We start from the raw sequence: 15,192 nt of genomic DNA, 5'->3' as shown, positions 1-15,192 counted from the left end.
AGTGATATTAATCCACCCCCATCTTCTTCCTTCTTTTGAGGACTTTGAAGCCTCTTTAGTGAAAGAATTGAGAATGACAACTGCTCTGATGTGGAAACGCTCATATTTTCCTTCTGCCGCTTGTAGGGGCTGTACTTTACAAGACATCGCTATAAGCAATATTGAGGGGTATAAACAAATGAATTATGTCCGTTTTTGGTGGAGAAATTATTAGACTGAAGTATTGTGTGTCTGAGAACATGGTCAGTAGCAGAGGAGCACCACAGGGAACTGTACTCCCTCTTTCTTTTCACACCTCTCAGTGCAACTGACTCTGCAGTTGTTGGGTGTATCTGTGATAAACAAGAGGCTGAGCACTGGGTTGACCACTTAGGGGCATAGTGTGGGAACACCTCATCTTGAATGTAGTGATGGTTTTGGATTTTACGGGGACCAGAAATAAGCCAAACACTGTCTCCATTCTGGAGAGGTGGAGGACTACAAAAAGCTTTGTGTTAATCTGGAGAACAGATTTACTTTACTGGAAATGCAACACTGTGGCCGCCAACAGGAAGGGACAGAGCAGAGTCTACTTCTTGAGGAAGCGTATGTTCATGTTTGCTGCAAGATCTTGCTTATCTTCGAAAAGCCTGTGGTAGAGAGTGAAATTAAGCCAGTGGAAAACAAAATTCACGAGCTTCTAAAAAGATAGAAAACACTGCACACCCTGCACACTACATACTGATTAAACAACATGCATTTCCTCTGTCAGAGGCCTCTTCAGCTCTGCTGCAATAAGAACCTGTACAGGAGGTCATTCTTGTCCAATCGCAATAGCCTTAAAAAAAATTACTATTCATTTGTTTTTTGTTTTTATTTAACAAAAAAATTTGCCATTAACAATAGTATATTCATTTTCCATATTATAAACCGCAACTAAATGATTTACCTTCGAGGATTAATAAAGTATGATTCAGTTCTTATTCATTTTACTCAATCCAATCACTCAAAGAGAATCCACTGAATAATTACGTGTATGTTGGAGAGAAATTTAAGATGCAGAAACAGTCAGTGAAACACTTGAGTGTATTGCCTCTATCATGCCGCAGCCATTGCCTGAAGTGTGTGTGAGCAACAACAAGGTATGACTGGGGTCTCTGCGGTGGAGCCTCTGAGGGGAGGATTAATAGGAGTGGGGGTCTGCTGATGCATGCTCTTGCTTCTTTGGGCCTCCATAATTCACATTGTCAGCTGAAGGGCCGGTGCCGAGCCCCAACACGGAGCTGTCTCTCATCATCACACACAGTCAAGAGCCTGTCAGAACAGATGAAGCCACCAGCTCAGCACTGTCGAGGAACATTGAACCGTAATTCACATTCTCTTGGGCCGACAGGCAGCACTGTATTCAGGTCCTGCCATGAAACGCCAGCGTTATGGAACACCACACAGAAAGGCCTTTCGCCACAGCCCAGAGAGGTGTTTCAGTTCACCCGACCCTGGGCTGAATCTCACAATAAGAAGCTGCAGCAGCACGATATTTGTCCTGATATGCACAGCTTAGTATATTCATAAAAGAAACAAGGCCCCCATGTTTTTTCTTTGTGGAAAATAATCCCTTTGTGTGAATTCAACAGAGAATTTCAGCAGCATCAGGATAGAGAATCCACATCTGTGTGTTGAGTCTTAATTAAGCTGTAGTGAGGAGGAGGAGGAGGAGGAGGAGGAGGGGTGGAGATGCTACCTCCAGCACAGGGATTTCTGGTGGATGGTGACAAACCTCAATTATCTTACAAGGCTACATGATTGGCATGCCCTTCTTCAGGAAAGCTCAGGGCAGTACACTGTTCATATATGAACACCAGAAAAAGACTGAGAGAATGATGTTTCACAGAGCTACAATGGCGAGCACAACGAGAACACCAATTACCCAAACTTTGAGAATTTTCAGAGACACTCAGTTGCTGTAAATGAAAATGATGTGCTGACACATGGCAATTTTCTTGGAAGATACAGATCAATGTATTCATTACCATTCAAGAATATATACTGTGAAACTGCCCTTATACAGACAGGTATTGATTAAACACAGCAGCAATTAAGGGGTGTTAATCACCGCACCGTCATTGCTTTAATGTGCTGCTGATACAAATGTATAATTCAGATAATTCAAATGCATATTTAATTTGCTCTAGGCTTATGTGTTAGAGAACACATTAATGGGCAGAAAAAAACTGACATATTAACATATGTCAGGCTCTGTTTTTTTCCAAGATGTTCAATTAAATAACTATTTAAGCTTTCCATAGATGTTTCTCTAAGCTGACAAATAGCTTCCCATGATGAAATGATGACTCACAATGCTGTAGTGTATCTGTTGCACATACATTCTTGCATTAACATATGTTATTAATAATTCCTCCTTAAGCTTTCTTGCCAAGATGATCTATAAGTAGTATAGATAGTAGTAGATTTAAATGTACAGCACAAATTCAGATAAATCAGAATTTTGCAAAATTTTGACTTGGACAGTGAAGTACACTTCTGCATTAAAGGGGACATATTCTGAAATTTGTGAAAGTGACCTAACTGAAAACGTCTAATATCACACAACCTGTCCCACTGCTTCGAAGTCGCCTGTAGGTTGGAAAATATCCCATTCATGAGCCATTTAGATTTGAAGCTTAAGGTTATGTGACACTCTCAGCTCAGAGTAGAATTGTTTAGCGTCCACATCTTTAGTTCCGCCTATCAGCTTCAAGTCATGTTGCATTTGCTGTAGCACAGGGTTGGTAAGCTGAGATGCTTGCTCATTCCTTTTGCTTTGATATTAACAGCAAATTCTCATCAGTAGTTGGAGAGTTCACTTAATGTAAGGGATAGCCTCTCACTGCAACCAAGTTGTGGAAAATGGAGTTGGACCATCCAACTCCGCCCACATGTTGATTATCAACCTGCCCCTGACACGTTACCAGGCAAACTCTATGTGGGCAGATGTGGATGATACAAACATGGGTCACAGTCAGACATTTGTTGAATTTAAGAAAGAAATAAGCAAATGTTTCTCCACTACTACTTTCATGAATACTTAATTCACCAAGTAGGAAAGCCAATTTTTTTTGTGGCATTCTTACATTTTTCCCAGTCAAAAAATGGAAATTCTGTTTTTCCATTTGTCAAGCAGCATCAATGAACGGGACTGGAACAGAAATAAACACGTCGGCATCTGTGAAATGTAGCTGATAGGAGCAACGGTTCTTTACGTAACCTGCTAAAAACCTAAAACACACAGCAAACAGACCAATAGAGTTTAGAAAGCTAATTTGTGACAGAGGAATTACAAGATTTTGACTTTCTACCTTTGTGGCACAGTGTGTGCTTGTGTGAGCCCTGTTTGGTATTTGTGCTAGCAGTAGCTCTCAGGCTGGATACTGTGGTTTCTTTCATAACGTAATAACATGCCTCAAGAGGGATTGAGTTTTATTTGTCAAAATATATGTATACATATATAATAATATACATTGGAAGTATTTTTCTATCTGCTCAGTGTGTGCTATTGTAAGACCTGTTACAATGCTGTTTGTGCTAGTACTAGCTCTCAGGCTAGTTACTTTAGTCACTTTCAAAATGTGAAACTGGTAAAAGTTGCCAATGATCTCCTCATAGCCTTTGATAGCAGACTTGTGTCTGTGCATTTCTTGTTGGATCTCAGTGCTGCATTTGATGCAATCAATCACAATATTCTGTCACAGAGGCTTGAAAATGTCATTGGGATTAAAAGGCTGGTTTAAGTAACATTTATCTGATAGATTCCAGTTTGTCCATGTTAACAAAGAACCATCCTCGCACACCCGGGTAAGTCGAGGAGTTCCACAGGGTTCTGTGCTTAGACTGATTCTTTTCACTTTATACATGCTTCCATTACGCAATATTGTAAGACAACATAGCATAAATTTCCATTGTTATGCTGATGATACTCAGCTATACTTAGCTATGAAACCAGATAAACCTAATCAATTGATTAGACTGCAAGAATGTGTCCAAGACTTAGAGACTTGGATGACTCTGAATTTTGTGCTACAAGATTCCGACAACTGAAGTTGTTGTCTTTGGATGTGAGCACTTCAGGAGGAAATCGTCTCGCTATAAAGTTGCTCTAGATCAGTGATACTCACTATTTTTTTCACAAGAGCCACATTGGCAGAGCCAAATCAAGGGAAGAGACACTTTTACGACAACAAACTAAAGTCCCCTTTTCCAAATGTGCATTTCTACATATAAAACATCCCACAAAAAAAGAAACAACACAGCCAATACATTTTCAATTAAGACCACATTTACCTTAATACTGGGATGAGCAGAAGCTGGCATGCATGTCGTTGACTTTCTTCATGTTGTATTTGTAGTTTGTTGTTGTAATCATAGTGAGACATTCAAGGTGAGCATGGTTTTTATGCTGGTTTTTGCCCTTTTTTAACTAAAAAACGATCCATTGTGCCTGCATCTCGCGGTACACCCAGTGTTTGCCTGCTCGTCCCCTCTCTGGCGTCTTCATGCTGATTTTCGTTTGGTTTTTGTGCTGGTTTTTGCCCTTTTTTAATTAAAAACCAATCCATTGTGCCTGCATCTCGCACTGGCTAAAGGAGCTAGCATGCACTGCGGTCAAGTGTGACGGTGGTTTAAGCGAGCTGATTTGCCAGGTTTAACAGTGGCCCCCTTTAGGAAACACCTTAATTAATACTTAATAAAAATACTTAATACTGTGCAGTATTCGCTGTATGTTATTTGAAAAAATGTATTGTTATTGTTACCATATTGTTATGAGCTACTATGCAAGTGCGAGCCGCCAATTAAAGCTTGAGGAGCAGCATGTGGCTCGCGAGCCACGCAATGAGTATCTCTGCTCTAGATGGTATTTCCTTGGCTTGTATCCCCCCCTTAAAACGGGATACCATAAACAGAGCTGTAAAAACATGGTTAAAAAAAGGTGTAGCGTGTTGGTGTTTTTTTTCCCTTTAACCAAAGAATGTCGTAGATAGTAAGATTTCAAAATTGTGCAGACTTGTGAATAAAAAGGACATAATATGATTCCTTCACCTTGTAGATGCATAGCTGGAGTCTGTAATAGCAGTAATGTGTGATGTTGTGATGTTCAGCTTTCCTGGACTTGGTATTGTACTGTTGCAAAGTGTGTGTTTAGCAACTTTTTACAGAAACTTTTTATGCAAATTAAGATGTCACTTATCCAACTGAATCAGATCACATAAAATAGGGACTTTTGTAATGAGAACCACAAAGCCAATTAGCACGGGACCATACTGGATGTGTTCAGAATGGCAGCATAAACAAAATATAGAAATCTCAGCAACATCAATTGTGCTGGTATAAACACAAATAGTATTTACAGAGCAATTCAGTACTTTTCTTCAGAGACTAATGAAATAATTGTGAAGTCTAAAGAGAGAAGAAAGTCCAAAGCTTCTATTTCAAACTTTGGAGGAACTCACTAATCCCTATTTAAGAAGTTTTTATTTTATTTTTTATTCTCTGTCACCAAATGCTCTCTTCATGGAGATTTGTTAAGTATCTAAAATTCATTTTCATGTGAAAGCCCTTTGTGCTCACATATCCTTCACTTTCCTTTAATGTCATGTACTTAAGACTGAATTTGGGGAATATCCTGCAAATATACTGCATGCACAAATATTTGGCACATTGGATTCCTCGGGATTGATTAGATTATTAAATAGATACAATGCTCCCATGCAGTCTAAAATGTTATTGAAACACAGCCTGAATACTTAAGTAAGGCACAGTAAGTGTTGTTGTTTTCATGGGAATATATGAATATTGAATATTTATGTCCAGTTTATAGGCAACTGTCAGTGTGTGAAATTGCTAGGCAACTAAAATATCTTTACCAAACTCACTTGTCTATTCTGAATCAGTTAAACCGGCTTCTACCTTGATAATAGCAGCAGCTCATAACGGCACCAGTCCTCCACCTCGCTATGACCTGACTCAAAGTGGTGTCCTGAGTCCATTAGTGATCCAGCACAAGTTCATCCATCTGTCCCATCAAAAGTCATCTGGCTATAAAATCTCTGAAAATCTGTCTTCGGGTTTTTCTTGCTCTAAATGTGACACTTCAGCGTATTACTCGTCTTTAGTGGTGTCTGTCTTCACCCATTTTGGCCCGAGCCACGTCTCTGAGCAGGTGACAGCTTGTGCTTCTGGATTCTCCGGGTAGGCTGCAGTTCTGGAACAGTGACAGTGGAGAATAATGGGCTGCTGGTAACCTAACTATGATGAAGCACCAGCTCCCCCTTTGTCTACAAGCTAACCTTTGGGTAGAAAGGAGAAGATTAAACGCATTTTCATTCGGTTCTTGTTTTCTTTATTTCATTGACACTATCCAAAATCAGTTGCTGGTTTTCTGTAGGCTCGCTTGTATTTAACTTTAAAGGGAAGTTTGTTTGACCATCTAAAAAAGACATCACCTTTTTAGAATGTGTTCTTTGTCGATGCCATCTTGTGCTGCTATTTAAACATATTAATGCAATTGTGGTGTGTATGCTTTGATTGGACAATCAAAAATGTGTGACTGAATAATAGGTAGTGAAGTCAAATTCTGACAAATGCACAAATTTATTGTTTATTTAGAATTTTTACCAAGACTATAGCTGATAGATTGTTAATCTATCCACTGAGATGCTGAGTTAGAAAAGTTTTGACACCGTCTTTTGTATTTGTCAATAGTTTAGTCAATTCCTTCTCAAGGCTTCTGACCTAATTGGCCAGTTTGAACTGGCTGATGCCTTCATTTACTTCATCTACTCAGGCAGCCGGACCTGCATACCAGGCCCTTATTTCAAACTCTCATTAATATTGATATGACTCAGTATGACCTCAAAATGTAATCTGGGATGGTGGCCATAAACACTTGCACTTCTCTCTCATCTGTGTGTTGATATGGAAGTGAACCTGAAGTCTATTCATTCCTGTTGGGAGCTTCTTGATCAGGTCAAGTGTGAAAAATACCGCTGACCATGTTAACCGTCCAGTCACTCCTAAATAATTCAGTTTAATCAAGAATGATACATATTTTTTTTTCCTTTTCTCTTTTTTTTTCTTTTTTCTTTTACCCAGCCCAGCTGAGGCAAAAAAACTGCCTTACAATTACGCACTTTATAAAGTGCTCACTTTTGTAAGCTATGCCCTCCCTCAACACAACAATGAATAAACTGAAAATAATGAAATCTAATTCAAAAATTCACATTTAAATAGTTCGGAGTTGGAAAATAAGCAGAGAAATGAGGATCGAAATATCAGAAGCATGTGATTAAAAATTACAGTGCCGACAGATTTAGGGTTCACATTATAAATTTATTCTTATGAGAAGACGGTATGAACATGAAATATATCAGTCTCACTGAAAAGTATTTTTTGAAAAGTTAAAAAAAAAAGGTTTTCCAAGCTTTATAAATAATTGTTAACGGTTGATGTGACATTTAACTGTACAATTATTCATAATATGCTGCAAACTCCGGTTAATAAACTTGCCAAAGTATGTACTGTAATACTGTCACAAAATGACTCATACATTTAGGTATTGCGGGAGTTTGGCATCACATGAAGCCATTGCTATTTACAACACCTCCTCAACAACGTTGCTTGTGCCGAGCAAAGATAATGATTTAGATTTTTCTGTCAGTTGCTATGGTTTGGGTGTCCATTTTTTGTCTGATGACATTTCTTATGTTTCTTTGAAATTAACTTTCAATCAATGTATTCTGAATTTCTGTCGAGCTGTGCAGTGTATGGGGATGATTTATCTTCAAGGATGACAGAATTTGTCTCTTTTTTTCCTCCAAAGTGAAGTCTTTATAATAATTTAGCCTTCTTTTAAAAACCATGTGTGATGCTCTCCTTCTTCCCTTGTCCCCCCCGTCAGGTTCGGCATTAACATCTTTAAAGTATTTTAGCAAAATAAATAAATAAGCAGTACTCGGGCATCAAGGGGAGCTTTACATTATACACACGCTTGCTCTGCTACTTCGAACTCACATCCATGTTGAAACCCCTTTTCTTTTCTCCTGAATAAAGCAGACTAGATTGTACACTGATTGTAGTTAGTTCAGTGCCTGTACACGAATCAGCCTAAATTAGAGATCTTGCTTTTCTAACTTTAAACAATGGGTCAGCTCTTGTATCATCACTGTGAGACAAGTGTATAATTCCACTGTCTGCGTTGCTGCCATTATCACTAAAACAAAACAGAAGAATTCATAAACAACAGCAGTTAATCCTGAAGGATGACATTCAGTACATTTTCTGAACAATGCACATACGACTTCAGTTTTAGTGTGATTATAACCTGAGTGTAAAACTGTAATCAATTTCTCATCAGCTGAAAAGGGAGGTTTTTAGTTTTCACTTAGGTGTCACTTGGGTTGAGAAGGAATGAGTATTATCTTAAAATCATGAGAAACTGTATTTACATTTTACTTTTGTTTTGCTGTCCTTCTCAAACTGTTTCAAGCGGACAAAACAAATTAAATCAACGTGGTTCATGATTTCAATAGTTCAGGCTGTGCAGTTTGAAGCATCTTGTGCAGCATCATCAAGTCTGGTTAGGATTTAGTTGCAACAATGCACTGCTTTGATACAGGAGAAGAATTATCATTTAAGTGTATTGTTTGAACTTTGCCATAATTCCTTTAAGTTACCTGAGCTGAAATGTGTTCATGGTACAGGAACAATTCTTGAGCATTAAAATAATAATCTGTCACTGTCTTGATAACGAAGGTGCAGGCACTGGTATTAATTGCCACCATACAATGCTCTGCTATAAAACTGGCAATGTAAATATTAATAAAGGCAGAGATCCACCAGAAGGCCTTTGGACATTTCTATATGTCCACAGATAAATACAGCATACAGATATCAGTTGCAGATATCAGCTGCACCTCTGCATCAGGTTTATATGGCAGAACTTTCCTATATGCGATCCTTAACTATACAATACAGTATCAAATTCCCAAAAAGTTGGGACTTTGAATATGCCATCGTCCCCCTTTCATAATATCATCAAAGGAGTCAGAGAATCTGGAGAAATCTATTTGGAGACAACACTCAAGGCGGGACAGCCAAAAATCAATAGTGGATGCCTTCGGGCTCTCAGGCAGCACTGCATTAAAAACGGGTATGATTCTGTCATGGAAATCAGTGCATGGACTCAGGAACACTTCCAGAATTCATTGTCTGTGAACACAGATCACCATGCCATCCATCAAAGATGAAGCCATTTGTGAAGGTGATCCAGAAACGCTGCCGTTTTCTCTGGACCAAAGCTCATTTAAGATGGACTGAGGCAAAGTAAAAAAAAACTGTTCTGTGGTCAGACTAACTGAAATTTGAAGTTCTTTTCGGAAATCACGGACACCCTGTCCCCAAGACTAAAGAGGAACGGGACCACGCAGCTTGTTATTAGCGCTCAGTTCATGGGTTATAAGTGCGCAATAGTGTGCACAAAACTGGCAACTTACACTAGAATGGTACGGTCAATGCTGAAAGTATATACAGGCTTTAGAGCAACATATGCTCCCATCCAGATGATGTCTTTCTCAGAGATTGGGCTTGTCGGAGAGTGATGGCATTGCCTTGTCTTAAAGGGCAGAGGTGTATTGTTCAGTAAGCTCTTTGAGAATTCTATAATAATATCAGATACCATCCTACAACAGATACGACTCACGTAGATCACTGCAGAGAAATAATGAATCTAGAATAATTAACTATAACAAAACCAAAAAAGCTAATAATTCCACTTTATGATTACGTAGACAAGTATAAAAAATATAGTATGTACTAAATATAGCCCAAAAAAAGTGACTTCATTCATGGAGGAACGCACATCCAATAGATGCCCGTACGTGCAGAATAGACATTGACATTCGTGGGTCAACGTGCATGTAAAAGACATGGAGTGGACTCGTTATTTCCACGAAACCAGAAAATTCTGCGTGTTTTAAGAGAACCCTTCCCACCCCTCACACACACACACACACACACACACACAAAATGGCATGAGTACATGAAGCAGATAATTGCAGGGAACACACAGTTTCTAACAAAGGCAGAGCAAGGACTGTTTACATTTTCCTTGTCAGGAAAACGTGTCCTTGCAAGCGTAGCATTAATTTTTCATACTGCAACTGCAGAATAACCTTTCGGAGAGTAGGCTGGATGTTAATTCTCCATTACTGTATATTTTTAGGAATGTAAAAGAGGTGTGGGATAATCACCAAAAGTCTCTCACATATGTAAACAACCATGTTGTCTTAATTAGTCTGTTAAAGCCACAGCATTCTGTCAGTCAGACTTGGATCAGTTTGCACTGATGTTCCTCCTCAGCTCTGTTCACACATACTTATGACAGTGAGAGTCACGTTTCATGCAATATTTACAGTATACACAGGTCAGCCACGACATTAAGACAGCTGACAGGTGCAGTGAATAACACTGCTCATCTTCTTGTCATAGGAAAACCATTGGAATTTACTTTGACTCTTGCCACATCCCTAAAGATTTAGGTAAAGAGACCAGTCACACTCCCCAATAAGTGAACAGATCTCCCCTACAATAGCTGTCTCTCCCATCAGGGCAACAGAGGGTCCTACAAAAACAACCAAGTAAAAGCTAAAATAAATAAATAAATAAATAAATAAATAAAAACCACAACAAGGATTCCGAGGTCCTCCAAACTCCTCAGATACCAATTTGATTACCGTAAATTCCGGACTATAGAGCGCACCTCAATATAAGCCGCACCCTCTAATCTTACCGGATTATAAACCGCGGGTGTAATATGAGATATTGACACAGAAAGATTTTACATGTAAGGATTTTAAATGCGTATGGTAACAAACAAATACATACTACAAATGCTTTTTTCCCCCCGAACAGTGCCTGTAACACCGATGGTTTTAACTTAAATACCCATCTGTAACGCACCAATATGTGGCGTAAATGCTTTTCTTCCCCGAACAGTGCCTCCACCGTCTCACCATCGATTCATTGATGCCAAGATTACGTGCAGCAGCTCTGTTTCCTTCATCAACAGACAGATTGAGCCTTTAATTTAAAGGCTGCATCATATTCATTTCTTCGTTTGTTTTCCATGTTGAGGGTGAGTACAAATGACCGATTTACAATAATTTAGTAGTGTAAGTGTGTTTGATTTATCGTACAATTTCATTGGACCACTGCAAACTGTTCATTAATTTTATTGGTCTAATGTTACGAGGCAAAATGTTTTTTGTGGCATGATAAAAAGGAAATAAAAAAACATATTAGCCACACCTTATTATAAGCCGCGGTGCTCAAAGCCTGGGAAAAAAGAAGCGGCTTATAGTCCAGAATTTACGGTAGATTTGATGTGGGAAGCAAATCAAATCCACACAGATCTCACCCCTTGTGACCCTGAATTGTATTTGGTGGGTGTTGGAAATGGGTGGATGGAAGGCCCCACACCCAACCCACAGTCTCCAAAGGTTCTGTTGTTACTAACAATCAGTAATACAGGCAAAAGAAGAAACTACATGTCTGTGATGCTATCTACAGTCTTTTGTAGATATTCAACTATTTGTGGATGATGTCCTACTTTTTTCTACTTTTCTTTAGCTATTCCAACTTGTTCCAAACACAAGCAATATTAGGAATGACCTCTACTTGTTCTTCTTCTAAATCGCTGAAAGCTGACAGCTTATCTTAAAATGAATTTGCTATGCCAGTCTAGCAGAGATGAGGAATGACCTACAGAGGTTTTGATCTTAACTATAATAATAAACCTTTCTTTTTTCATATTAAGCTACAATAGAAGCTGAGGTCTGGCCTTTGATCACCTACTGAGTGAATCATGGGATGAGGTGAGTTTTTGTAACTACTATTTACAGATCAAGGATAAAATCCCCTACTTTTAAAGTTGAGATCAAACTGAAAATTCTGCTTCTGATTTTGAGTTTTTTTCTTCTCTCTTTTCCCTGTATAAAGTCATGACAAAAGGTTAAACTGACCTTGAAAACCCTATTTAATCTAATCTAGGTCACCTTTTTTAAATAAAACACTGTTATTATTCAAAGTTGTACAATGAAAAATACGCTTCATGTCATCTCACTCAGTTAATTTCTTCAGCTTTCCCAGCACAGTCAAAAGCCTTTGCTGTTGGTCACAGAGCAGAGGGAATATTGGGGTTAAGTGACTATGTCAAGGGCAGTCTGACAGCATTCAATACACATTCGCTTTTTCACTTTCCCTGCTCAAAATCTTTTCTGGCTGAATTGGGAAACCTGCTTGTCTGAGCTGACTCTAACTGGAAGAAAAACCTCTGAGATTCCCATGACAACTAGCAATCCATCTTGAGCTCAAACACACTGCTGAAAATGTTACTGGATTTCTTACCTTCTGTCACAAAGGTCATTTCTCGATCATTTCAGTATAACCTCCTGTCATCTGAAAGCACTGCCTCTCACCGGAATAACCAATGTCCTACTTCCGCTGGCCCTGTGTACTTCATGTAGGACTTACAAGTAGTTATGAGGTAACCCACAAAAATCTCCAACACAAAGTCACTGTCTCCAGGCCCTCCACACTTGAAATGCTGCCTGCTGGATGGAGCTCAGTAAGATCTGGGAGATATGATGGGGTTTGGCTGGAGCAACCTATGGGTCAAAGCTCCCATGTGAGGTTCCCTTGACCTCACTGCAAGTAAGGGAGGACCTTGTCCCAGTTTGTCCTTCTGCCCTCTTCCCTCTTCCTTATATGGTCATCCGTGACTGAGTATGAGCCCCTTCATGTATAAATACAATCCAAAATTTAGATTTGCACAGATCTGCACAATTGCTTTCCTGGCAGCTGCAATTCATTAGTTTTGCTGGGAATAAAATCACAGAAGAATTGCCAACCATTCCCAAAAAAATACACAAAATATAAATGTTTTTTAATATATTATGTAATTTACAAAAATAACATTAATATTTACGATGTTCTAAATAAGATCGATGATTGTAAATAATGAAGAAAGTTTACTGTGGTCAGTGAATTTGCCCACCTGTAAGTCTCTGGTCCTTTATGCAGAACGACAGAGCTCCTTGATGTGTCTACCAGATCAAAATTGTATGTTCTGGGAAATTCATTCTAAATAGTAGCCTGAAAGATATATATATACATATTTTTTTTTATCAAGGTCCCCTCAAACACTACATACACAGCAGGTTAATATAGCAAGCAGATTAGAAAAATGATGTTATTCGAAGTGACAATTTACTCTCCTGAAATTGTGCCTTTGTAAATTGCCTCAAAAAGCTTTACTCTGCTAGTGGCGTCACACAGTCTCCAGACTGATGAATGAATCCAGTCTCTGATCGCTCCTTTTCATATTGTTCTCTGGGCACACAAGGCCAATACCCCCTCATTAATAAACCTCGGTGATTAATTTCCAAGCCTCCCTCCTGCGTCTCTCCCCTTGTTGTCTGTAAAAAAGGTGCCCTCCTAATTAGCGAACACTGATGGAGCATCTATAATGACCCGGGACAAAGCAGCGCTGCCGCTGAAGAGAAATCTATGAATTTGCACAGTGGCAGAAGTCTCCATCTGTATGTCTTGCAGATTATTTCATACCTTTCATCAAATTAAATGAGATTCTGTGGTGGTATACAACAAATTCCTTTTCCTTGAAATGCTCAGTTTCGCCCACATTTGGCGAAACATTTGGTGACATTTGGCGGGACAATAATCTTGTGATTACAATCTGACCTGAGCCAAAGACAAACAAGTATCTGGGATTTTCTTGTGCAGTTTCGTAAAAACTCTTCTGAGATGCGAGGTCAAGGCGTTCTTTGGTATCTGTGATGCTTGAATGACTCATCTCTGATTGATGTGTTTCTTCATGGTTTGAATTATGAGATATTTATTTTCCAATGTGATGTTATCAGTCTGTCATATCATTATGGAGACATTTTGGTCCACTTTTCTTTACAAGAATTGCTTCACTTCATCAAGGTTTGAGGACATATTGTTTATGCACAGCTCTCTTAATGTCCCACCCAAAAGCATTCCATTCAGGCTGAGGTCTGGACTTTGACTGGACCATTGCAACGCCTTGATTCTTTTCTTTTTCAGACATTCTGTTGTAGATTTGCTGCTGTGTATGGGATCATTTTCCTGTTGATGACCCAGTTTCAGCCAAGCTTTATCTGTCATTTGACTCTAGAATACTTTGGTATTCAGAGGAGTTCATGGTGGACTCTGCAAGGTGTCCAGGTCCTATGGCTGCAAAACAAGCCCAAATCATCAGCCCTCCACCACCGTGCATGGCAGTTGGTATGAAGTGTTTGTGCTGATCAGTTAATCAAATGCATTTGTTCAGCAGCTGGCTGATACTTACCGTCTTAATTCTTATGGAAGCAGTGAGGGCAGACTTAATTTTACATGCACTGCTTCTGCATTTTTGAATTTGTACTCATTGAATAATGACGATTTTGCCCTGAGATGTTTATCTTAGATAGCATTTATCTGATTTTAAGACCTGGTAAAGACCAGATTATAATTATAATTATTATTGCACTGCATTTATTTCTGCTTCCAATGAGCATGCAGTGTAACAATATCTCACAGCTTACTGTCTTCCACAGTTCCGGTGATATGGTCACGCCCCTTATGTGCTGGCACATCAAGCCGGCATCGTGGAACTCTAACCGATAGTGCTACTGTCACTCAGTTGATTCCATGCTGCCGGCTTGATGTGTGTAAGGACACAGCATTACATGGCTGAGCTTCCTCCGTTTGGCAATGCTTGAATTACCAGGAGGAACAACAGCAGGTTTATTAGGACATTATTTTATGCCCATAAGGTGCAACCGTTGTATGAAAGCTTTAGCAATATTGATTACTGTGAAAACAAACAGTACATCCTGAAAAAAAGAAAATATTCTCTGAACTGAAATGAAAATTTTAACAATTGGACATTAACCCTTTTAAATTGATTCAAAGGGGCTTATAATGAATAGCAGGTCCCCGAGGTTTAGCAGTACCTTGAAAGACTATTGTATGCAGGTTGGTCTTATCGTAAGCAAAACACATGCAGTTACCACTCCTTTTTGTTTTTAAATCTAAAAAAGTTATATTGCCATAAAACTTTACCATGATGTTTTGTATTCA

Source organism: Odontesthes bonariensis, chromosome 3 (genome assembly GCF_027942865.1).
Source record: "Odontesthes bonariensis isolate fOdoBon6 chromosome 3, fOdoBon6.hap1, whole genome shotgun sequence".
Taxonomy (NCBI): domain Eukaryota; kingdom Metazoa; phylum Chordata; class Actinopteri; order Atheriniformes; family Atherinopsidae; genus Odontesthes; species Odontesthes bonariensis.
This window is presented reverse-complemented; position numbering follows the sequence as displayed.